Here is a 23,592-nt window from a genome sequence, read left to right as displayed (position 1 = left end):
CACAAGCCCAATTTTAGGACTGTTCTTAGCTTAAAGGTTTGTCTTTAGTGAAATTAGGGCACTCCCTTAAAAACAACACTCAATTGGTTGGAAGTGCTGTGTGAAAACAGAAGGCTAAAATTTAGGAGGGCTTTTTATGTTCTGGTCTGTTGGAAAATTTAAATAGTTGGAAATGAAAAAATTCAGCTTTGAGGCTTTCTTTCTTTTTTTTTTAAGATTTATATATTTATTTATTTTAAAGAGTTACATAGAGAGAGAAGGAGAGGCAGAGAGAAAGAGGTCTTCCATCTGCTGGTTCACTCCCCAATTGGCTGAAATGGCTGGAGCTACACCAATCCGAATCCAGGAGCCAGGAGCCAGGAACTTCTTCCGGGTCTCCCAAGTGGATGTAGGTGCCCAAGGAGTTGGGCGATCTTCTACTGCTTTCCCAGGCCATAGCAGAGAGCTGGATGGGAAGTGGAGCAGCCGGGACTCGAACCGGTTCCCATATGGGATGCCGGCACTGCAGGCTGCGGCTTTACCTGCTACACCACAGTGCCGGCCCCTGACGTTTTCAATACTGGAAAACTTTCAAAAGTCTAGGGTTTGCAGCCAGGAAGGGCTGCTTTCCCACAGAGTCAATCTTCAGCTTTGGCTTCCATTTCTTCTGCATCGTCATCTCCATCCACTCCTGCGTTTTCTCTCTTGAGCCTCTCCGGCTGCCTTGCGAGTTGTCTTGTCTGTATCTGTGATCACTTTGGGCTCCATCTGAACATTAAACACTACCCTCTTTCTCTCCATCTTCTCTTTCATAACTACCATAGTTTGATTGAGGACAGAGAGACCTTCTGTTCTCTCTAGGGTTTTTGTAGTCATCACATATCAAGGAAGAGCTGTTAGATTAATTTTGATAGGCATGGTTTCCATGAAAAATTCAAACCTGCTCTTAGGGCTTCTTTTATAGCATCAATGCCTTCATAATCATAACAGTACCACTTTAATACCTGCCTGAATTTTCACAGCCTATGGAATCAAACGCCCATTAATATTATTAATGGATACTTCCTGTCTACCATCATTCAAATCTAAATTATCTAAAATAGATGGGTCTGATACTGCATGTTTAAACGTATCATAGGCTCCGTATTCAGGTCTCTTGGACTTGTCATCAGAGACCCATGCAGTTCTCCGGAGCAGGCCCTCCAGTTGCTCATCCTTGGTGTATTCTAACACCTCGGCAACGTGACAAAGAATGCTATACATGGTTTTAGATTTTGTGAATTTGTCTTCACATTTGATTGCCTCCTCTGGAGAAACTCTTCTTTTGGACAAATCAGTATATCCTTTTTCTTTGACAACCACCCATTCCTTCCCGCCAATTCAGATGAGTTTGTTTATAGAATGAATATGCCTTCTGGATAATTCACTGAGAGGAATCATGCCTTCAATGTTATTGTACTCCAACAAGCTGACATAAGCCCTCATTTCAACAGTGGATCTTACACTCACCATCACTTCATCTTCATCTCAGGAAATTTGTATTGATAAAATCTACAACTTAGACCTGGAATTCTGAAGTACGCGTGTGAATCCCACACTGGAGTCCCTCACTGAACCTTCCAATAGGAGAGATCAGACTTGATACGGCCTCACCAGCCGCTGAACCTCAGCATGTGCTTCGCTCAACTGGTCATAGAAACATTATCATTTTTTATTGGAAAAGTTGGAGAATGGTGGAATATTATTTACTGAAAAAAATTTATTGCTGGGGTTGGCACTGTGGCGCAGTAGTTTAATCTTCTGCCTACGGCACCAGTGTCCCATATGGACACTGGGTTCTAGTCCCGGCTGCTCCTCTTCCAGTTCAGCTCTCTGCTGTGGCCTGGGGAAGCAGGGAGACCAGGAAGAAGCACCTGGCTCCTGGCTTCGGATTGGCGCAGCTCTAGCTGTTGCGGTCATTTGGGGAGTGAACCAACGGAAGGAAGACCTTTCTCTCTGTTCTCTCTCTCACTGTAACTCTACCTTTCAAATAAATAAATAAAATCTTTTAAAAATTATTTATTGAAAACATCAGGAATGATGGAAAAGAGACAGATGTGTTCACTTACTGCTTGCTTGTAAATTTGTACCCATGATTTCTTTTTTTTTTAGATTATTTATTTTTTTGAGAGGCAGAGTTACATACAGAGAGAGAAAGAGAGGTCTTCCATCTGCTGGTTCACTCCCCAAGTGGCTGCAATGGCTGCGGCTGGGCCAGGCTGAAGCCAAGAGCCTGGAGCGCCTGTCTAGTCTTCACCATGGATGGTGGGGGCCCAAGCACTTGGGCTGTCTTCCACTGCCTTCCCAGGCACATTATCAGGGGGCTGGGTTGGAAGCAGAGCAGTTGGGATGTGAACCATTGCTCCAGTGTGGGAGGTATGGGATGCTGGCATCATGGGCAACAGCTTAGCTCATTGCACTACAACGCCGGGCTTGTTATTGTGATTCTTGTAACCTTAATTAGTGGAGGAAATGACGGAGTTTACATTCACATGGGGGAAGAGACAATAAACCTGTAAATAACCACGGGAACTTCATAGTGGTGCTGGGAGAAGAGCAACACCTTTTTGTGCATAATCATTCCCTTGGATGGACTCCAGGAGATGAGATTGCTGGTCCCACAAACAGTCAGAAGCACCAAAGGAAACACACAGTGTTGGGGGCCCCAAGCGAGGCTCCAGCCTGTTGGCATACAAGCTCACCTAATGAGGTCAGGTAGCACGCACCCAAGAGGCTTGAAAGAACTCAAAGATGAAAGTGTTGCAAGACCCATGAAATATCATAATTTATGATTACGAAGAAACACCATACTCAATCACTGGCAGGGTGCCGGAACAAATAAAAGTCCCTGAAGGGCATTTTTATATGTAGGTTCCCACGTGTTACAAGTTCTTCCAGGTTTTGAAAGCTGCTAGGGTTAAGACTGAAGGGAAGAAAGCATTTTTGTGTTGCTGACATCTTTTGCTAGAGACCTTGTAGGTAGGTATGTTTCCTCATGGTCTAGTAATTTTTTCTTTTAAAAGAATTTATTTTATTCATTTATTTGTTTTAATTATCATTCTTTTTAAAAAAGACTTTATTATTTATTTCAGAGGTAGAGTTACAGACAGTGAGAGGGAGAGAGAGAGAGAAAAAAGTCTTCCTTCTGTTGGTTCACTCTCCAAATGGCTGCAACAGCTGGAGCCATGTCAATCCAAAGCCAGGAGCCAGGTGATTCTTCCTGGTCTCCCATGCAGGTGCAGGGGCCCAAGCACTTGGGCCATCTTCTACTGCTTTTCCAGGCCACAGTAGAGAGCTGGTTCAGAAGAGGAGCAGCCGGCACTAGAACCAGTGTCCATATCGGATACCAGCACTGCAGGCAGAGAATTAACCTATTGCGTCATGGTGCTGGCCCCTTACCATCCATTTGAAAGGCATGGGGGGTGGGGAGAGAGAGAGAGAGAGAGAGATGTATCTTCCATTTGCTGATTAACTGCTCAAATGGTTGCAGTGGGTGGGGCTGGGCCAGGCTGAAGTCAGGAACTCCATCTGGGTCTCCCATGTGAGTGGCTGGGGCCCAAGCACCTGGGCCATCTTCCACTGCCTTCCCAGGCTCATTATCAGGGGGCAGGATCAGGAGTGGAGCAGTGCGGTGCTTGAGCCAGTACTTGGATATGGAATGCTGGCCTTGCAAGTGGTGGCTAAACCTACTGCGCCACAACACTGTCCCTCCAAATTTTTATCTTTTAACTGATACATAAAAATTGTGCAAATGTATGGGGCAACCGTGTAATGTTTAGATATGTATAGTCATTGTGTAATGTTCAAATCATGGTAAACATACCTATCTCTTCAAACATCAGTGGTTTCTTTGTGGTAAAAACATTAAAAATCTTTTCTTCTAGCCAATTTTTTAGAAAATCATCTGCAGCCACCCTTTTAATGATGTTTCCATCATGAGTTCCTTGGGGTTTTCTCTGCGGGAGCTTGCTGAATTTCACAGAGATAATCTGTGTTTGATTCTGTCAGGTTTTCAAAGGCATGAATAAGTCAGGATAATTGTGAACTAAATTTAGCTAGAGACCTTTTGGATAACTCAGGCCATGTGATTTCAGGTCTCAAGCCTTTGTGAGAATGGCCTTGTGGTTAGGAAAGGCCCAGACAAGCAGGTGTGCCCAATCTCTTCCTCATCGGCACTGATTTTATTATTTTATTGTTATTATTTCTTAAAGATTTATTTATTTGAAAGGCAAAGTAACAGAGAGAAAGGGAGAAGGAGAGGGAGAAGAAGGGAGAGGGGGAGAGGGGGAGCGGGAGCGAGAATCGTTTGCTGGTTTACTCCCCAAATGTCTGCAATGGCCAGGGCAGGGCCGGGTGGAAGCCAGGAGTCAGGAGCTTCATCCGGTCCTCGTATGTGGGTGGCAGGGCCCCAAGCACTTGGGCCATATTTGGCTGCTTTTCCAGGCCATCAGCAAGAGGCTGGATTGGAAGTTGAGCAGCTGGGACTTGAAACAGTGCCCATATGGGCTGCCAGCACTGCAGGTGGAGGCTTAACTTGCTGCATCACAGTGCTAGCCCCTATTAATTATTATTTATTTGAAAGGCAGAGTGACCGAGAGATGGGGGATATATATATATTCAGTCTTCTCGTTCACTCCCCAGATGGCTGCAATGGCCAGGGCTGAGCCAGGCCAAAGCCAGGAACCTGGAACTCCATCTGGGTCTTGCACAAGAGTGGCGGGGACCCAAATACTCGGGGCCATCTTCCACTGGTCTTCCAGGTGCATTAGTAGGGAGCTGGATCTGAAGTGGAACAGACAGGACATGAACTGGCAACCATATTGGATGCTGGCGTTGCAGGCAGCAGCTTTACCCACCATGCCACAACACCAGCCCCCAGTTGTTTCTTGTTCTACGTTTTAAACAGTGTTATTTATGAGAATTTTGTTGGCCAAAAATTATATTTATATATGACGCTAAGAGAGTAGTGTTAACTACCATATTGAAGATTGAAAAACAATCTGTGCTTCTCACTCAAACAAATTAACAGGGAATGGACATGTTAAAATATAATACAGTCAAATGTTCTGTGTTTAGCTGAAAATGTCTACAAAAGATCCCTGTGGTCACCACCCAGGACAGAACATCAATCTGGGAAATATGTCAAAGTATCAAATGCGGGAGATGTGGCTTAAGAACAAGATTTATTTACTTATTTGAAAGGTGGGGAGAGGGAGAGGGAGAGGGAGAGGAAGAGGGAGAGAGGGAGAAACTCTTTCATTTGCTGGTGAACTCCCCAAATGCCTGCTGGGGGCTGGTGTTGTGGAGTGGTGGGTAAAGCTGCTGCCTGCAACACCAGCATCCAATATGGTTGCCAGTTCATGTCCTGTCTGTTCCACTTCAGATCCAGCTCCCTACTAATGCACCTGGAGGGTTTGGTTTCAGGTAGATGCCACCTTCTTCTCCCTGTGTCTTCAATCTGTTTGTGTGTGTGCGTGTATCCTAATCTCTGCTTGTAAGGATACAAGAAGTCAGGCTAGAAGCCTGGAACTCCATCCTAGTTTGCCACATGGATGCAGGCACCCAAGCACTTGGGCCATCTTCTGCTGCTTTCCCAGGCACATTAGCAGGGAGCTGTATCAGAATTAGATCAGCCTAGGGTTGAACTGGCGGCCATATGGAATGCTGACACTGCAGACAGCAGCTTTTCTTTTCTTTCTTTTTTTTTTTTTTTTTGACAGGCAGAGTGGACAGTGAGAGAGAGAGACAGAGAGAAAGGTCTTCCTTTGCCGTTGGTTCACCCTCCAATGGCCGCCGTGGCCGGCACGCTGTGGCCGGCGCACTGCGCTGATCCAATGGCAGGAGCCAGGAGCCAGGTGCTTTTCCTGGTCTCCCATGGGGTGCAGGGCCCAAGCACCTGGGCCATCCTCCACTGCACTCCCTGGCCACAGCAGAGAGCTGGCCTGGAAGAGGGGCAACCGGGACAGAATCCGGCGCCCCGACCGGGACTAGAACCCGGTGTGCCGGCGCCGCTAGGCGGAGGATTAGCCTAGTGAGCCGCGGCGCCGGCCAAGACAGCAGCTTTTCCCGCTGTGCCACAGCACTGGCCCCAAGATGTGGCTTTTTGACAGGACTATTAGTCAAGAATATCTGAGGCTCTCCATGGATTTGACTCCTCCTTGCATTCATTCCTGAAAAGTTTATGTGTTGGAGACTTAATCCCAAAATTCATGTGTTGATGGTATTTGGGAGTGGGGCCTTTGGCAGCTGGTTTGGATCAGGTGAGGTCATGACGGTGGCACCCTGTGATGCACTAGTGCTTTGCAGGAAGAGGAGGGGATGCCCCAGCTGGTGCACCTGCTCAGTCCCACCTTGTGATGCAGCAAGAAGGCCCTCACTAGATGCCGGCACCATGCCCTTGGATTCCCCAGCCTCCAGAACCATGAGAAAAACACACTCTTTTATAAATACTCAGTCTCAAGAATTTTGTTATAGTGAGGCCAGCGATGCAGTGCCATGGGCTAAGCTGATGCCTGCAACGTCAGTGTCCTGTATGAGTGCAGGTTTGAGTTCTGGCTGCTTTGCTTCTGATCCAGCTCCCTGCTAATGTGCCTGAGAAGGCAGCAGAGGATGATTCCAGTCCTTGGGCCCCTGCCACTCATGTGGGAGACCTGGGCTCCTGGCTTCCGCCTGGACCAGCCCCCGCCGTTATGGCCATTTGGGGAGTGAACCAGCAGAAGAAAGATTCCCTCTCTCTTTTATTCTACCTTTCAAATAAATAAATAAATAAATCTTCACACAAATTTTGTTATAGCAACAGAAAATGGATTAAGACAAACTATAAGCTCCATGTGAAGCAAGAGTGTGATTCCATAAAAGTTAAACAAATCGTGGAGTTTCAAGGACAGCAGGAGAGGGTCGTTTCATAAAGTGACATGCCTGCCTTCCTCCGTGATGGTCAGGCCACCAGAGTGCAGGGCTCCAGAACAAGCTGGGATGCAGTTGGAGGAGAGTTACCAACGCGGGAAAGGTGACTAGGTCTTCTCTGGGGTTTGGGAGGAGAAGCAGTTGTGCCTAGGCTAAGGAGGAGATTGAGAAGGGGCCTGTGTTAATCTTCCAGGATTGCCATAACAAAGCATCACAGCTGGGGGGTGTAAGCAACAGAAACTCACAATTGTGAAGCCAGAGGCCCAAGGTCAAGGTGCTGGAGGGTTTGGTTTCAGGTAGACACCACCTTCTTCTCCCTGTGTCTTCACTCTGTGTGTGTGTGTGTGTATTCTAATCTCTGTTTGTAAGGATACAAACAGTCATGTTGGGATTAGGCCTAATCTAGTGACTTCATTTTAACTCGGTAACTTCTCCTTCTCCTCTTCCTCCTCCTCCCTTCTCCTTCTCCTCTTCCTCCTCCTCCCTCCTTCTCCTCCCCCTGCTTCTCCTCCTCCTCCTTATTTGATTTACTTTATGTATCTGAAGGGCAGAGAGAGAGAGAGAGAGAAAGAGAGATCTTCCATCAGCTGGTTTACCCCCACAAAGGGCCACAATGGCTGGAGCTGAGCCAGGCTGAAGCCAGGAGGCAGGAACTCCATCAATGTCTCCCATGGGGGTGGCAGGAGCTCTCAGGTCATCATCTGCTGCTTTTCCGGGAGCATTAGCAGGGAGCAGAACTCCAACATGGGATGCTGATGCTGTGAGCAATCGCTTAACCTGCTCCGTTGCAACACTGGCCCCTTGATCACTTCTCTAAAGGCCCTATGTCTGTACAGATGCACTCTAAAGTTCTAGAGGTAGGGAACTCATGGATTTTGGGAAGGAGGCAATTCAGCTCATAACAGTGCCTGACTCTTACTTGCACATGGAGAAAAGGAAATAGATTTCTGCTTTGTGGTTCCTGAATTCAAAGGCAAATACCACTGGGTGGAATTATTAGGAACACCGATACTGACTCAGTGTAAAACTTTGTCTTAGGAAGGGATGGTTTCTTTTTTTTATTTTTATTTTTTGACAGGCAGAGTGGACAGTGAGAGAGAGAGACAGAGAGAAAGGTCTTCCTTTGCCGTTGGTTCACCTTCCAATGGCCGCCGTGGCCAGCTGGCGCACCATGCTGATCCAAAGGCAGGAGCCAGGTGCTTCTCCTGGTCTCCCATGGGGTGCAGGGCCCAAGCACTTGGGCCATCCTCCACTGGCCCCACTGCACTCCTGGGCCATAGCAGAGCTGGCCTGGAGGAGGGGCAACCAGGACAGAATCTGGCGCCCCGACAGGGACTAGAACCCGGTGTGCCAGCGCCGCAGGTGGAGGATTAGCCTAGTGAGCCACGGCACCAGCCAGGAAGGGATGGTTTTAAAGATGGTCAGAAATGGCCAGCGCCGTGGCTCACTAGGCTAATCCTCCACCTGCGGTGCCAGCACCCCGGGGTTATAGTCCCAGTTGGGGCACCGGATTCTGTCCCGGTTGCTCCTCTTCCAGTCCAGCTCTCTGCTGTTGCCCGGGAGTGCAGTGGAGGATGGCCCAGGTCCTTGGGCCCTGCACCTGCATGGGAGACCAGGAGGAAGCACCTGGCTCCTGGGTTCAGATCAGCACAGCGCGCCAGCCACAACGCGCCGGCCGTAGCGGCCACTTGAGGGGTGAACCAACGGAAAAAGGAAGACCTTTCTCTCTGTCTCTCTCACTGTCTAACTCTGCCTGTAAAAAAAAAAAAAAAAAAAAAAAAAAAAAAAAAAAAAGATGGTCAGAGAGAGGATGGATTCTCCTATTGGGAATGTTGCATCAGAAAAAAAGCAGACTGATGGTCTGGGAAATCAGTAGAAGATGGCCCAAGTCCTTGGGCCTCTGCACCCATGTGGGAGACCCGGAAAAAGCTCCTGGCTCCTCACTTCGGATTGGCGCAGCTCCGACCGTTGCGGCCATCTGGGGAGTGAACCAGCAGATGGAAGACCTCTCTCTCTCTCTCTCTCTCTCTCTCTCTCTCTCTGTAACTCTTTCTTTCAAATAAATAAAAATAAATCTTAAAAAAAAAGAGAAAAAGCAGACTGGACAATCTGGTGATGCTGAATGGTGCTGGACAGGATGCAGAGACCAGCTCAAAAAAAATTTTTTTTAAAAAGATGTATTTATTTATTTGAAAGGCAGAGTTACAGAAAGAGAGAGAGAGAGGGAGAGACAGAGAGAGAAATCTTCCACTTACTGCTTCATTCTCCAAATGGCTGCAACAGCAAGAGCTGGGCCTATCAGGAGCCAGGAGCTTCTTCTGGATCTCCCACATGGGTGCAGGGACCCAAGGACTTGGGCCATCTTGCACTGCTTTCCCAGGTGCATTAGCAGGGAGCTGGATCAGAAGTGGAGCAGTCGGGACTCAAACTAGGGCCCATATGGGATGCAGGCTCCACAGGTGGCTGCTTTACCCATTATGCCACAGCGCTGGTCCCCAGCTCAAAGATTTCTATCAGATTCTGTAAGAACCAGCAGTTTTGAATATACTTTTGTAGTATTTTGAGGGTATATGTATACAGCTGCCCATCTCCTGTGCTGCTCTTTGGTAACAGAATGTTGGACATGAAGCGTCAGTTTGGGACCAGGTTACCTTTTCAGCTGTCCTTAATTTTTATTTAAGCATAGGGACAAGAAAGCATGGTGTCTGGACTGCAGTAAGGTGACCCAGAGGGAGGAGACAGTTCAGTCCCCGCAGATGGGACTGCTGGTGGTCCACCCACGGGGGAGGTGCCCCCTCACGTGCAGCACCATTCACATCAGGAAAGGAGGTAAGGAGAAGCAGCTGACTTCTCGGTCATAACGGAAGGTCATTCTGGTTGTTCTTGGGCACTGGTTCTGTGACCTGAGCTTCGGTTTGGTTTCAAAGACTAACTCTCCTTCCACCTCATGTCCTGAGTCCTTGTGTGTGGAACCCTGCCTTTGCCCTGTGCCTGATGCCCTGGTGTGGCAATTTACCTGGCACCCTGGTAGATGTAGGTCTGGGACAGGGCTTTGACTCTGCTTCTCCTCCACTGGGACCTGGAGTCCTTCTTCTGTTCCTGATTGCAACCTACCGTGCCTGATTGTCCTTGTGTCAGGCATCTGGGTGCTGGCTCACAGAACACAGGGAATAAGTCTTCGGAGGGACTTAGTGATTTTCTTACTATCCAGCCCCCTGCCTGGTAGATCTGTCTCTTGCCCTCAGCAAGGCACTGCACATTTTTTCTTTGCTGGACATCCTTGGGTGGTTACTGTTAGAACAGCTACCTTCTCCCTTGATCTATGGAAAAGTCAGGCCTTTTTAGGTACTAAATAGAAGGGATATGGTCTCTCCCATTGCCCCCTCTGCCTACCTCCTCAACTTAGACAATGGACTTGTTGACTCACCTTCTACCTGCCTACAGGAGAAAGTCTCCTGTCTAAAATAATGTCCAGGCTGGCGCCGTGGCTCAATAGGCTAATCCTCCGCCTTCGGTCGGGGCGCCAGATTCTGTCCCGGTTGCCCCTCTTCCAGGCCAGCTTTCTGCTGTGGCCCGAGAGTGCAGTGGAGGATGGCCCAAGTGCTTGGGCCCTGCACCCACATGGGAGACCAGGAAAAGCACCTGGCTCCTGGCTTCGGATCAGCGCACTGCGGCGGGCACAGCGTGCCGGCTGCGGCAGCCATTGGAGGGTGAACCAATGGCAAAAGGAAGACCTTTCTCTCTGTCTCTCTCTCTCTCACTGTCCACTTTGCCTGTCAAAAATAAAAAAAAATAAAATAAAAAATAAAACAATGTCCAGGGGCTGGCGTTGTGGTTCAGTAGGTTGATCCTCTGCCTGCAGTGCCGGCATCCCATATGGGTGCCGATTCTAGTCCTGGCTGCCCCTCTTTCGATCCAGCTCCCTGCTAATGTCCCTGGGAAAGCAGTAGAAGATGGCCCAAGTCCATGGGCCCCTGCATCCATGTGGGATACCCAGATGAGGCTCCTGGCTTCTGGCTTTGGATCGGCACAACTCCAGCCGTGACGGCCATCTGGGGAGTGAACCAATGGAAGGAAGGCCTTTCTCTCTGTCTCTCCCTCTCACGTCTATAACTCTACCTCTTTTAAAAAATAAAATAAAATAATGTCCAACCAGAGAATAAGATGCCAGCCTGTCCCTGTGAGTGGCCCTTCTCTGCACTCTACCCCTGGTTTTGAAGATATCCTCACTTGACACGGTGAGTGGGTGAAGGGACCTCTATGGAGGAGCAGAGGAAGCGCCCTCCAAAAGGTGGATGGCAGTTGGCATCTCTGTTCTTGTCAGTGTCATCTAGATTTCAGGAGTTGAAAGCTCTGAGCTTTTCTGTCGGTCATGTAGGTGACATCTAGATTCTTGGATCAGCTGGGTTGTGGGCTGGGAGTGTCCGCCACAAGTTTGGGTGGCTGTGCACTCAGCTTTGGATACCAGCTGTTGGCAAGAGTTCTCATCCATGTGCAGTCACAAAAGTGCAGAAGCACCTGGGTCTGAATGAGGATGCTCAGGAGGACATTGGTGCCTTATCAAACCAAACCAAATCAAGACAAGCAACAACCACTCAAATCTTGTGGGCTATTCCCAAGTAATCCCAAGCTACACCCTTCCTAACAATGGTGTGTAGCACATGGGCGCTGGATTCACATGGCCTAGGTTCTAATCTTGTCTGTATCACACACTCCTTGCCTAGCTATATGACCTTTCAGAGCCTCAGTTTCTCTGTAAAACAGGGATCAAATCAGAGCTCACCCTATCAGGTTGCTTAAGTCACTTCGTGTGGCACCAGCATCCCATATGAGCACTGGGTTGAGTCCTGGCTGCTCCACTTCCCATCCATCTCCCTGCTGATGTGTCTGGGAAAGTATCAGAAGATTGCTCAAGTGCTTGGGCTCCTGCCACCCACACAGAAGTCCTGGATGAAGTTCCTGGCTCCTGGCTTCAGCCTAGTACAGCCCTGGTCATTGCAACTTTTTGGGGAGTGAACCAGTAGATGAAAAATCTCTATTTCTGTCTCTCTCTCTGTAACTCTGCCTTTCAAATAAGCAAATAAATCTTTAGAAAATACAACTAGTAAGCATAATCTAAGCACCATAGCCTAGCCTGGCCTACTTGAAATGTGCTTACAGTAGCCTACAGTTGGACCAAGTTAACACAAAGCCTATTTTGTAATAAGGCAATGAGTATCTTATGTGACTTTTTAAATATTGTAATTAAAGTTAAATACAGGATTGCATGGGCACACTTTCTCATCTTCATAAAGTAAAAAGATTCTATGTCAAACCACATTAAGGTGAAGACCACTGTGAAATATTATTGTTAGTTAGTGATGCTACCATTACCTTTATTGTAATTTTTGCCTCACTCATGTTGGACACAGGATGAGTTTAAGGCTCTGGGCTATTGAGGGAGCCTTGGGCTTGAGTGTCATGCATAGGTCCATCCAGAAGCTTCTTTCTATCTGTGTGCCTCTGACATGGCAGCCTCTGCCTGCAGCACACACAAGTGGCAGCTATATGGAAGAGCTCAGATATGCCTGTCCAGTGGCTCTGACAGGCATCCGAGCAGGACAGGAGGAGTTTCCTTACACTTTAAAAGCTAAAGCAGAGAAGACAATGATACTATTGGAATGTGTTCCATTTTATTTGTCCAAAAATATGCACAAATGTTGCATCATCCTCACTGAGATCCGGATTCAACCTCAGGACACAGTATGAAATCTTCTGTAACCATCAGAATTTCAATCACAGGCAAACATGGGATTGTTGTAGCAGTAATCCCAATTTTTGCCTCTGGAATAGGTCATATGGCAGAGGAGAGGGAACATATGGCACCAAGACATGTGTCAGAGTTGGGCTGGAATCTGGAGAACAGTGGACCAACACAGAGCTTCCTCTAGGGCTTGGAGTGGTTTATAAAACAAGACCTTCCGAGCACCAAGTACTTTTATGTGCTGTGCACACCACAGCACAAGGTGGGCAGACAAACACATTCAGACAACCCAAGGCAGTTGGGAGTGGGATGCTCTGACATTCACCTGCCATGTGACATTAAATACTCATGGTTGCAGATGGCACAGTCTGATTTTAGCAAACTACAGACTTTGACTATATAGAGGGAATAAGGGAGGGAGGAAGGGGCTAATTGGAGTTTTTGGAAGAAGGGAAATAAGGCTTTCACAGTACAAAGGGAACTTGAAAGCTTTTATCAGGAAGGTAATGAAAGATACCAGTGCAGGTTTGTTTAAAAAATGATGTCAGACAGAATTCAGGAGTGTGGGAGGTGAAGATGTGAGAACAACCCAGTGTTAGTAGTTGTCTTTGTTTGTTGTTGTAACTGAATATCGAGGACTTCATGAAGGAAAGAAGTTGATTTCCTGCATCCAGCAGGGAGCTGGATCAGAAGTGGAGCAGTCGGGACTCAAACCAGGGCCCATATGGATGCAGGCTCCACAGGTGGCTGCTTTACCCATCATGCCACAGCGCCGGCCCCCAGCTCAAAGATTTCTATCAGATTCTGTAAGAAACAGCAGTTTTGAGAATACTTTTGTAGTATTTTGAGGGTATATGTGCAGGGTCTTAGTCCACCCGTACAGGATGGACTGGGTCCGAGGAGAGGTAAGTGCGCCGCCTGTTCCCCAGCCTCCCGATCCCGGAGACAATCAGACACAGCGGGGAGCCAAGTCTAGCAAGAACTCGTTTATTTCGCATGTAGCAAAGCCTTTTAAAGCACAAAACTGCAGAGTCATTGGGGCAGGGCATAAGGACCAACCAATCACTTAAAGGGCCACTTTACGGGATGATTTCTACAGGACTAGCCATATGTCTATACACTTGTTACTAGTTTTGTTACCTCCCCTGATGTTGCATGGCCAATTAGTTTTAGTGGTAAACAACTTTGGATTCTGCCCACCTTACTTCCTCTGGGAACCATCTTTGAATTGCTTCATGTAACTAATTTCCCCACATATATGTATACAGCTGCCAATCTCCTGTGCTGCTCTTTGGTGACAGAATGTTGGACATGATGCGTCAGTTTGGGACCAGGTTACCTTTTCAGCTGTCCTTAATTTTTATTTAAGGCCAGAGCCGCGGCTCAATAGGCTAATCCTCCACTTAGCGGCGCCCGCACCCTGGGTTCTAGTCCCGGTCGGGGTGCCAGATTCTTTCCTGGTTGCCCCTGTTCCAGGCCAGCTCTCTGCTGTGGCCCGGGAAGGCAGTGGAGGATGGCCCAAGTGCTTGGGCCCTGCACCCCATGGGAGACCAGGATAAGTACCTGGCTCCTGCCTTCGGATCAACGTGGTGCGCCGGCCGCAGCGCGCCAGCCGTGGCGGCCATTGGAGGGTGAGCCAACGGCAAAGGAAGACCTTTCTCTCACTTTCTCTCTCTCTCTCTCACTATCCACTCTGCCTGTCAAAAAAAAAATTTTTTTTTTATTTAAGCATAGGGACAAGAAAGCATGGTGTCTGGACTGCAGTAGGGTGACCCAGAGGGAGGAGACAGTTCAGTCCCCGCAGATGGGACTGCTGGTGGTCCACCCATGGGTGAGGTGCCCCCTCACGTGCAGCACCATTCACATCAGGAAAGGAGGTAAGGAGAAGCAGCTGACTTCTCTGTCATAACGGAAGGTCATTCTGGTTGTTCTTGGGCACTGGTTCTGTGACCTGAGCTTCGGTTTGGTTTCAAAGACTAACTCTCCTTCCACCTCGTGTCCTGAGTCTTTGTGTGTGGAACCCTGCCTTTGCCCTGTGCTCCTGGCTTTGGCCTGACCCAGCCCTGGATATTACAGGCACTTGGGGAGTGAACCAGCAGATGCAATCTCTCTCTTTCTCTCTCTCTCTCTCTGCTGCTGCTCTGCCTTTCAAATACATAATAAATAAGCCTTTTTAAAAAGGGAGGGAAGACAGGCACACAGGTGAGAGAGAAAAAGGAGCCAAACTTCAGATAGAGCCTGACCCTTTTGTGACAGATCTAGTCCCATGACCCAAACACCTCCTGCCAGGCCCCACCCCCTACACTACTGAATTGAAGAATTAAGGTTCCCACACAGGAACTTTTGGAGGACGTACTCAAACCATAGCAGCAGTCCAGAGGCACGAGACGAACAGATAATCCTGCGGGGAGGAGGAGCTAACTTCTGAAACAGACTCCGGGAGGACGGAAGTCTGGGAACTACAGTGACCCATGAGCTGTTACTCAGTCTCTCCATGGGAAGCTTGGGCCAACGTGTGGGGGATGGATCCCAGGCCTCAGGCAGCGCCCCTGCTTCCACCGCTTCCCTGAGCTGAGGGCTTTCTTCCTCCTGGGAGCCACCTGTGAGGTGGTTACTTACTGGGACAACCTCTCTGCTTGCCTCGCTTTATACAGCCAGCTGGGGAGGATCGGCCACTGAGTGGAAAGACCATAAAATCTAGAAGCACTCCCCGGCCTCTGCCTCTTGTCAGGAGTGTGGTTTTGCGCCAACGACTTGACCTTGCTGGGTCTCAACTCCTCACCTGTGACGTGGGGTGACGTGAGTGACAGCTGCCCACCCACCTGTTGTGAGGATCCCATAAATCGTGCCTGTGGCACTGCTTACCACCGGCTTTGCAGGTGCCCATCCACCACTCGTTAAGGGCAGACAGCACCTTGGGAAATCACGCTGAGGAAACATCCTACACAGTTTATGTCCACATTTGCCATCAAACAAGCGAGGAGGCCCTCAGAAATGGAGCTGGCGGGGGTGGAGGTGTGGTGTGTGTGTTGGGGGTAGGGCTGCCTCTGCAGAGCACTAAGGGTGCCTGACCTGCATGTGTTACACCGCTCAGCCAGAGGACAGCCAGATGGCTGCCACCAACCCCCTCCTTGTGCAAACATCCTGCCCCCGGCCGAGTAAACAGGCCTCCCTGGGACTGCAGGCTCCTGCACGGCTTCTGCGTGCTCTAGCCGAGACAGCAAGGGGCCCCGGGACGCATGGCATTGGACTTTGGTGATGTTTTTAATCTGGGCCCCTGGCAACAAGTTCATCTGTCTCGGTTTTTCTCTGCTTATGTCAACAGGGCTGGTGGGTTCATGTGGTTCGGGTGCAGCCAGGCCCCGGCTCTTGCCCTCTCTCATGTAAACACATCACAAAGGATCTTTGTAACGGTCCAGGCAGGGCAGCCCTGCCCAGGCAAACAGAGGCTGCACCAGGAGGTGTGGGGGCAGGGGTGGGTGAGGGAAGGGAGGTGGCAGGGGAGAGGGGCTAGCATGTACCCCACTGTGCAGAGAGAGGGTAGGTGTCACCCAGTGTCTGACCATGAGAGCAGAGGGTCTGACACCTGCAACAGAAACCAAGGGAAGGGCTGTTAAAAATAAGGGGAGACTTTATCCCCCCATGTCCCACAGCCCTGACATCCTCCCTACCTTAGCATTCCCAGCATTGTCCATTTCAACCAAGACGTAGTCTCTAAGCAGTGCAGGGTAGAAGACAGAATACTGAATGCAGGGTCAAGAACGCAAATGGTATTCCTGCCTCTGCTCTGAATGAGCTGTGCACCCCTTGGACTGTGCCTTCACTCTGAGTTTCCTTGTACAGAGAAGCTAGAATGAAAATATCGCCATTCGCCGAGCATCCTTGTTGTGACAACGACTTTCTAATATGTTATTTGATGCAGCTACACAAATACCCAGTGAGGTCGGGATGGTTATTCCCATTGTAGAGGTAGTGACGCTGGGGCTTGGTGCAGACGGAGCTCCTTTGAGGTCCAAACCAGTCTACTCTGCTCCTGCAGCTAAGAAGGGCGGGATTTCTTTCCTTGATGACTTCAAAGCTGAGACTAGACAGAGACCCGTCTGTGTAAAACAACTTTTATTGCTGGGGGACAGAGTTCCTGGCTCAGAGGAGCTCAAGGCCGGGAGTCAGGGCTGTGCTGAGCCCCCACCTCTCCCAGGTGTCCCCGCCCACTGTGCTCACTTATCACCTAGGTCGGAACCCAGGCGAAGGGAACAATCAACAGCTTGTTCCATCCGGGGTAGAACTTGGCAGGAATTGCTGTTAGCACCTTTTCCATTCCAAGGCAATTCATAATTGTCTAAATTTCCATGGTGCTTCTTGGAGTCTGCGTGAGGGAGAAAGAACTGGTAACCTTTATACCTTCAGACAAAAATTACTGCTGGGAGGGCACTGCTGGAAAGGTTGAGATGTTCTGACAACCAACTTTCCACCGTGATGTTGCAGGATGTCCTTGAATTACAACTACTGTCTCTTAGCCAAGTGCAGCTTGATGCCTGTTTTTGTACAAGAAATCTGAGAATTTTATACCTTTGGAGAGTGAATAAATAAAAGAAGAATCATCTGTGATATTTGAAAATTACATGCCATTTCAGATTTCAGCATTTAGAAATAAAGGGTGGTTTCTTTTGGCCAATTCTAAATGCAGTTTTATTTAAGACATTGCATTTTTCACTTAGACACAGTGCTTATAAAGTGCAATGTCATTTCCTTTCCCTGTGAAGTTTATTTTTAATATTTATTTATTTAAAAGGCAGAGTTATAGAAAGGCAGAGGCAGAGAGAGAGAGGTCTGCCATCCACTGGTTCGCTCCCTAAATGGCCACAGTGGCCAGAGCTGGGCTGATCTGAAGCCAGGAGCCAGGAGCCAGGAGCCAGGAGCTTCTTCTGGGTCTTCCACATGGGTGTAGGGGCCCAAGGACTTGGGCCATCTTCCACTGCTTTCCCAGGCCACAGCAGAGAGCTGGATAGGAAGAGGAGCAGCGGGGACTAGAACCAGCGCCCACATGGGATGCCGGCACTGCAGGCAGTGGCTTCACTTCCCAAATGGCTACAATAGCAGGAGTTGGGCCATTCCAAAGCCAGGAGCCAGGAGCTTCTTCCAGGTCTCCTGTGTGGCGGTAGGGGTCAAGCGCTTGGACTATCCTCTACTGTTTTCCCAGAAGCATTAGCATAGAGCTGGACCAGATGTGGAGCAGCTGGGCCTTGAACCGGCATGCATATGGGATGCCAGCAGTGCAAGCAGTGACTTTACCCACTATGCCACAGCCTAGCCCCTTCTGAGTTTTTTTTTTTTTTTTAAGATTTATTTTATTTATTTGAAAGAGTTACAGAGAGAGGTAGAGCCAGAGAGAGAGAGGTCTTCCATCTGCTGGTTCACTTCCCAAATGGCTGCAATGGCCAGAGCTGAGCTAATCCGAAGCCAGGAGCCAGGAGCTTCTTCTGGGTCTCCCACACGGGTGCAGGAGCCCAAGGACTTGGGCCATCTTCTACTGCTTTCCCAGGCCACAGCAGAGTGCTGGATCGGAAGTGGAGCAGCCGGTGCCCATATGGCATGCCGGCACTGCAGGCCATGGCTTTAACCTGCTGCGCCACAGCAAAGTTCCCACTTCAGAGTTTTAAAAGTGAGAGCAATTTGGTTGCAAAGCATCCATTACCATTACAGGTTCCCACAGGTGCGTCACGCTTTGTGGCTTCTTGTTACTCATGTTCGTGTTTTATAGTTTACACAGTGCTTTTATTTTCCTTTCTCATGGATTCTTTTGCTGCTTTAAAGTTTTTAAATTGACACATGATACTTGTACATTTTTGTTTGTTTTTAAGATTTCTTTATTTGCGAGGTACAGTTATAGAGACAGGGAGAGACAGAGAGGTCTTCTATCTGCTAGTTCACTCCCCAGATGGCCACAACAGCTGGAGCTGGAGCAGGAGCCAGGAGCCAGGAGCCAGGAGCCAGGAGCTTCTTCCAGGTCTCCCATGTGGGTGCAGGGCCCAAGCACTTGGGCCATCTTCTACTGCTTTCTCAGGACACAGCAGAGAGCTGGATCAGAAGGCACAAACCAGCGTCCATATGGGACACCAGGGCCCCAGGCGGAGGCTTAGCTTACTACACCACCGTGTCAGCTCTACTTGTACATGTTTATGAACTACAGTGGGACACTCTGATACATGTATACAATGTGTAATAATGAAATAAGGATAATTAGCACTTTAAGTATTTATGTTTCCTTCAAACATATTTTCTCATGTTGGGAACATGCAAATTTCTCTCTTCTGGCTATTCTGAAAATACACAGTAGATTGTTAACTGCAGCCACCCAACCATGCTGTGGAACCCTAGGACTGATTCCTCCTATCTAATTGTAATGGTACCTGTCCTGCATCCTCGTTCTGTCCCCTCCTCCCTGTCCCAGGTCTGGTGACCTCTGTTCTACTTTTATGAACGCTGTATCTTCAGTGATGTGGGAGGACATTTACAAGCAGGCAAACCATGGCTCGGTGACGGGTTAGCAACGTGGGAAGGGAAGGGTGCTCTGGGGCCCGAGATTTCTGACTGCGGGGCAACGTCCTCCTGCGGATGGAGAGTTGTTCTTCCAGACCCGTCTTCCAGCAGCAGGACGTATCTAACTGCAGACCTGCTTCTAGGAGGAGGCTGCTTTATGGCCCGGAATGAGACGAGGAGGGTAGGAGGCCACTGTGGACATGGCTGAGTCACCAACTGCATTTCGTGTAACCATTCCCCAAAAGGAAATGGAAAAACAAGTGTGTATGCATCACTGCATTCCTCATTCATTTAATGTATAAACAGGGTAAGAAATACGAGGAACGTCTGTAAGGTTTGAGAAATGAGGACTAAAGTCCAAGCAAGGAATAGAGTTTATTTTTTAAAAAAAGATTTATTTATTTATTTGAAAGGCAGAGTTACAGAGAGGCAGAGAGAGAGAGAGAGAGAGAGAGAGAGAATGAATCTCCCATGATTCACTCCCTAAATGCTCACAACAGCTGAGGCTGGGCCAGGCTGAAGCCAGGAGCCAGGATCTCAAATGCAGGTCTTTTGTAGGAGTGGGCAAGGACTAGACATCTGAGCCATCATCTGCTTCCTCCTAGATGTGCTTTAGCAGGAAGCTGAAATTGGAAGCAGAGCTGGGACATGAACCCAGACCCTCTGATATGAGGGAGGCATCCTAACCAGCAACTGAACTGCTAGGCTGGAGCTGGGCCAAAAACATGAGCCTGAAATTCCACCTGGGTCTCCTCTATGGGTGTCAGGGGCCCACATACTCGGACCATCATCTGTTGCTTTCCCAGGTGCATTAGCAGGGAGCTGGATCAGAAGTGGAGCAGTGGGGACTCAAATCTGCCCTCCCAAGTGGGATGTTGGTGTTGCAAGTGACAGCTTAATTGCTGTGCCATAACATGGCTCTGGAATTCAGACTTCTTGAGTTACTCGGAATTTTTTTTTAAGATTTATTTATTTACTTGAAAGGCAGAATTACAAAGAGACAGGAAGAGACAGCGAGATCTTCCATTGACTGGTTTACTCTCCAGATGACCACACCAGCCAGGGCTAGGCCATGGTGAAGCCAGGAGCCAGGAGCTTCATCCAGGTCTCCCTCGTAGGTGATCCCCAACACTTGGGCCAACTTCTGCTACTATTCCCAGGCCAATAGTAGGAAGCTGGATTGGAATTGGAACAGCTGGGACAAGAACCAATATGCTCATGGGATGTCAGCATCACAGGTGGTGGCTTTACCTGTTACACCACATTGTCAGCCCTAAAAATAGCTTTAATTTTAAAACTTCAGAGTCTATTAGAACTGACAAGAGGGGCCACCACTGTGGCGTAGCGGGTAAGGCTGCTGCCTGCAGTGCCAGCATCCCAAATGGGTGCTGGTTTGACTCTTGGCTGCTGCATTTCTGAACCAGCTCTCTGCTATGGCCTGGGAAAGCAGTGGAAGGTGGCCCTAGTGCTTGGGCCCCTGCATCCGTGTGGGAGACCTGGGGGAAGCTCCTGGCTCCTGCCTTCAGATTCGCACAGCTCCAATCGTTGCGGCCAACTGGGAAGTGAACCAGTGGGTGGAAGAACCACCCCTCCCCCCCGCCTCCTTCTCTCTCTGTGTGACTGACTTTCAAATAAGTAAATACATCTTTTTTTTTTTTTAAAGATAACTGAGATGAAAGCATTACTCATTTTTAATGGGAAAACTGAGTTATTATGAGGATTCTATTTATTTTTTTAAAAAATGAATGCACAGTGACACAAAGAAATCTATATAGGTCGCATCATTTAGTGTTGACCCAAAGAACCCTGAAGCCATCATGGTGTGATGAAGTCAGTAAAAATGAGTCAGATCATATAGACACAGGAAAGTCTCACATTTTAGAAAGACAGGGCCTGTTTAGCTCGAGTGTGTGTCTCAGGAGTGTGAATTAGCTCATACACACTTGGTCAACAGGGAATGGTATTAGCATCATGTCAAGTCCGGCTGCTTCACACAAAGGACTTCTCAGCATGTTAACGTTTTGAGCACGAAGCAACAGGACCTGAGCACAAAGCACACCAACAAGGCAGAATTCAGAAAGCCACGGGCAGTCCAGTACTGTACACATGCACCTTCCCTCCTGTTAATTCAGGTGACCACATGCTTCCTTTGGCAAAGACTTACTACACAGATGCCCCCAATCTTTCAGTATTTGCCTTTGTCTCCCTAATCCAGTAGACCCAACCTTTCCACACAGACCTTACTTTAGCTACACTCCTTTTTCCAGGTCAGTTCTTGCATAGTGTTGTATTCCTTTATTTATTGGGAATTCAATGTTTCACTATGAAACATTTGGGGAGTCATCCATCTCCCTCCCTCCTTCCTTCCTTCCTTCAGATTTATTTATTTGAAAGCCAGTTACAGAAAGATCTTCCATCTACTGGTTCGCTCCCCAGATGGCCACAAGGACCAGGGCTGGGCCAGGCCAAACCCAGGAGTCAGGAACTTCTTCCAGATCTCCTACTTGGGTGCAGGGGCCCAGGCACTTGGACCATCTTGTGCTGCTTTCCCAGGCGCATTAGCAGAGAGCTGGACTGGAAGTGGAGCAGCCAGGTCTTGAATTGGCACCCACATGGGATGTTGGCATTGCAGGTGGTGGCTTTACCTGCTATACCACAATGCCAGCCCCCCTCCTCCTTTTTAAAAAATTTGAAGACAATATAGATAGATATAGATATCTCCCATCTGCTGGTTTATTCTCCAAATGGCCACAATTACTGGGGCTGACCCAGGCAGAAGCCAGGAGCCTGGAACACCATCTGGGACTCCCACATGGGTGCAGGGGCCCAAGCACTTGGGCCATCTTCCACTGCCTTCCCATGACATCAGCAGGAGCAGAAGTGGAGCAGCCGGGATTATAACTAGTGCTTATATGGGATGCTGGCATGGTGTCCTAAACTGCTGCACCGTCTAGAACGTAAGAATTCTTGATTTTTGGGTTACAAAAGCACATAGTTTTGAGTAACCTCCCCTAAAGCCTTACAGTCTTGATTTTAAGCGGCACGGGAGCTTCCAAACAGATCACCAAGAAAATGGGTTTAGTAACTGCTCACAGGAAAAAGACCTACGTGGTTGTCTCTCCTCAAAGAAAAACCCACAGCCAGAAAAGGAAAACCCTGTCCTTCAGTTCCTGAGAAGGGAAAACCAGGCAGAGATTCTACACACGGAGACAACTTTGGCACTCGGGATCCTCAGAATGTTTTTAGGCAGGCCTTGAGTCTTGGAAGGCTCGGTGGGGGGACATACATCCCAAAGCACTAAGAACGTCAGTGACCAGCGATCCTGCCTCGGCATTCCGTAAGTATGTTTCTATTTAACAAGCACACGTCACACTCTTGCTTCCACCCAGATAAAAATGCGGCGGGACGGATGGATACGCGCGAGGGTGGGTGGAGGACGGCCCATCCACATTTGGGAGGACTGTCCACACACATTGCCCTCGTCACCTCCCGGAATAGCTCCTTCTCTCCCTTCCCTCCACGCTGCTCACTGCACGTAGGGCGCGGAGCTCTGTAATGGGGTGGGGAGACTATTGCTTTTGCAATAGAAAAAACAGTTCAGTCCCCACTTACTAGTACTACCTGCTACACACATTAACCCTTCATTTCTGCTAAACTGGCACATGATCTCCCCTTTGAAAACGGAACCTGAGGCTCAGAGCAGTCAGCTCTCTTTCTGCCAAGCTCCGTCTTCCGTGGAGCGGCACGGATCTGGGAAGACGCGGGGTCGGCATGGGTTCTGCGGCCAAGGCTGGCTCCACGGATGTTTGCAAATTAGCCTCGAGGCCGGCTGGAGGCACCAAGGGAGGGCGCGACCAAAAATCTGGGGGCAGGAGGAGAGACGTGACCCCGCCAGAGTGCAGAGGCCGACACGCGCACGCTATAAAGGAGCACACGAACAGCCAGCAAGTCCGGAGAAACCGCCCCTGACCCTCGCAGGCCGCCGTCTGCGCCGACACACAAAGGCCGGACGTGCGGCCGCGGCTCCGTCAACCCCCGCTGCAGTGTTCCCTCTAGGACCCCGGAGGCCCGCATCTCGGTGGTTCCCTGGACTGCCTCTAGGACCCCGGAGGCCCGGATCTCGGTGGTTCCCTGGACTCGGAGACCCCTCCCCGCCTCCCGGCGCGTGAACCGCACAAAGAATCAGCTCGCTTGCGGAAGAAGAACTCCCCTTAAACTATATCCCGATGTACATTTCCGCTGAGGGGTCGGAACAAGGCGGGTTATCCCGCTGGCTGCCCCCAGAGGACAAAGAAACCGTGGCCCAGGGGCGAGAACCCGGCGCGCGGCCCTCCACGCCCCCTGCCGGGTCCGCCGACCGGGCTGCCTATCACGAGAAAGGAACA

At 49.2% G+C, this 23,592-nt stretch overlaps 1 pseudogene; it reads right to left on the bottom strand.

The window, feature by feature from the left end:
• Positions 1-617: 617 nt before the first annotated feature.
• On the bottom strand, positions 618-23,281 carry LOC100348787 (eukaryotic translation initiation factor 2 subunit 1-like; annotated as a pseudogene).
• Between the last annotated feature and the right edge of the window lie 311 nt (positions 23,282-23,592).

The sequence above is a fragment of the Oryctolagus cuniculus genome, chromosome 19 (genome assembly GCF_964237555.1).
Source record: "Oryctolagus cuniculus chromosome 19, mOryCun1.1, whole genome shotgun sequence".
Classification (NCBI taxonomy): Eukaryota; Metazoa; Chordata; class Mammalia; order Lagomorpha; family Leporidae; genus Oryctolagus; species Oryctolagus cuniculus.
The sequence above is the reverse complement of the archived record's forward strand: the minus strand, read 5'-3'. Positions and strand labels throughout refer to the sequence as shown.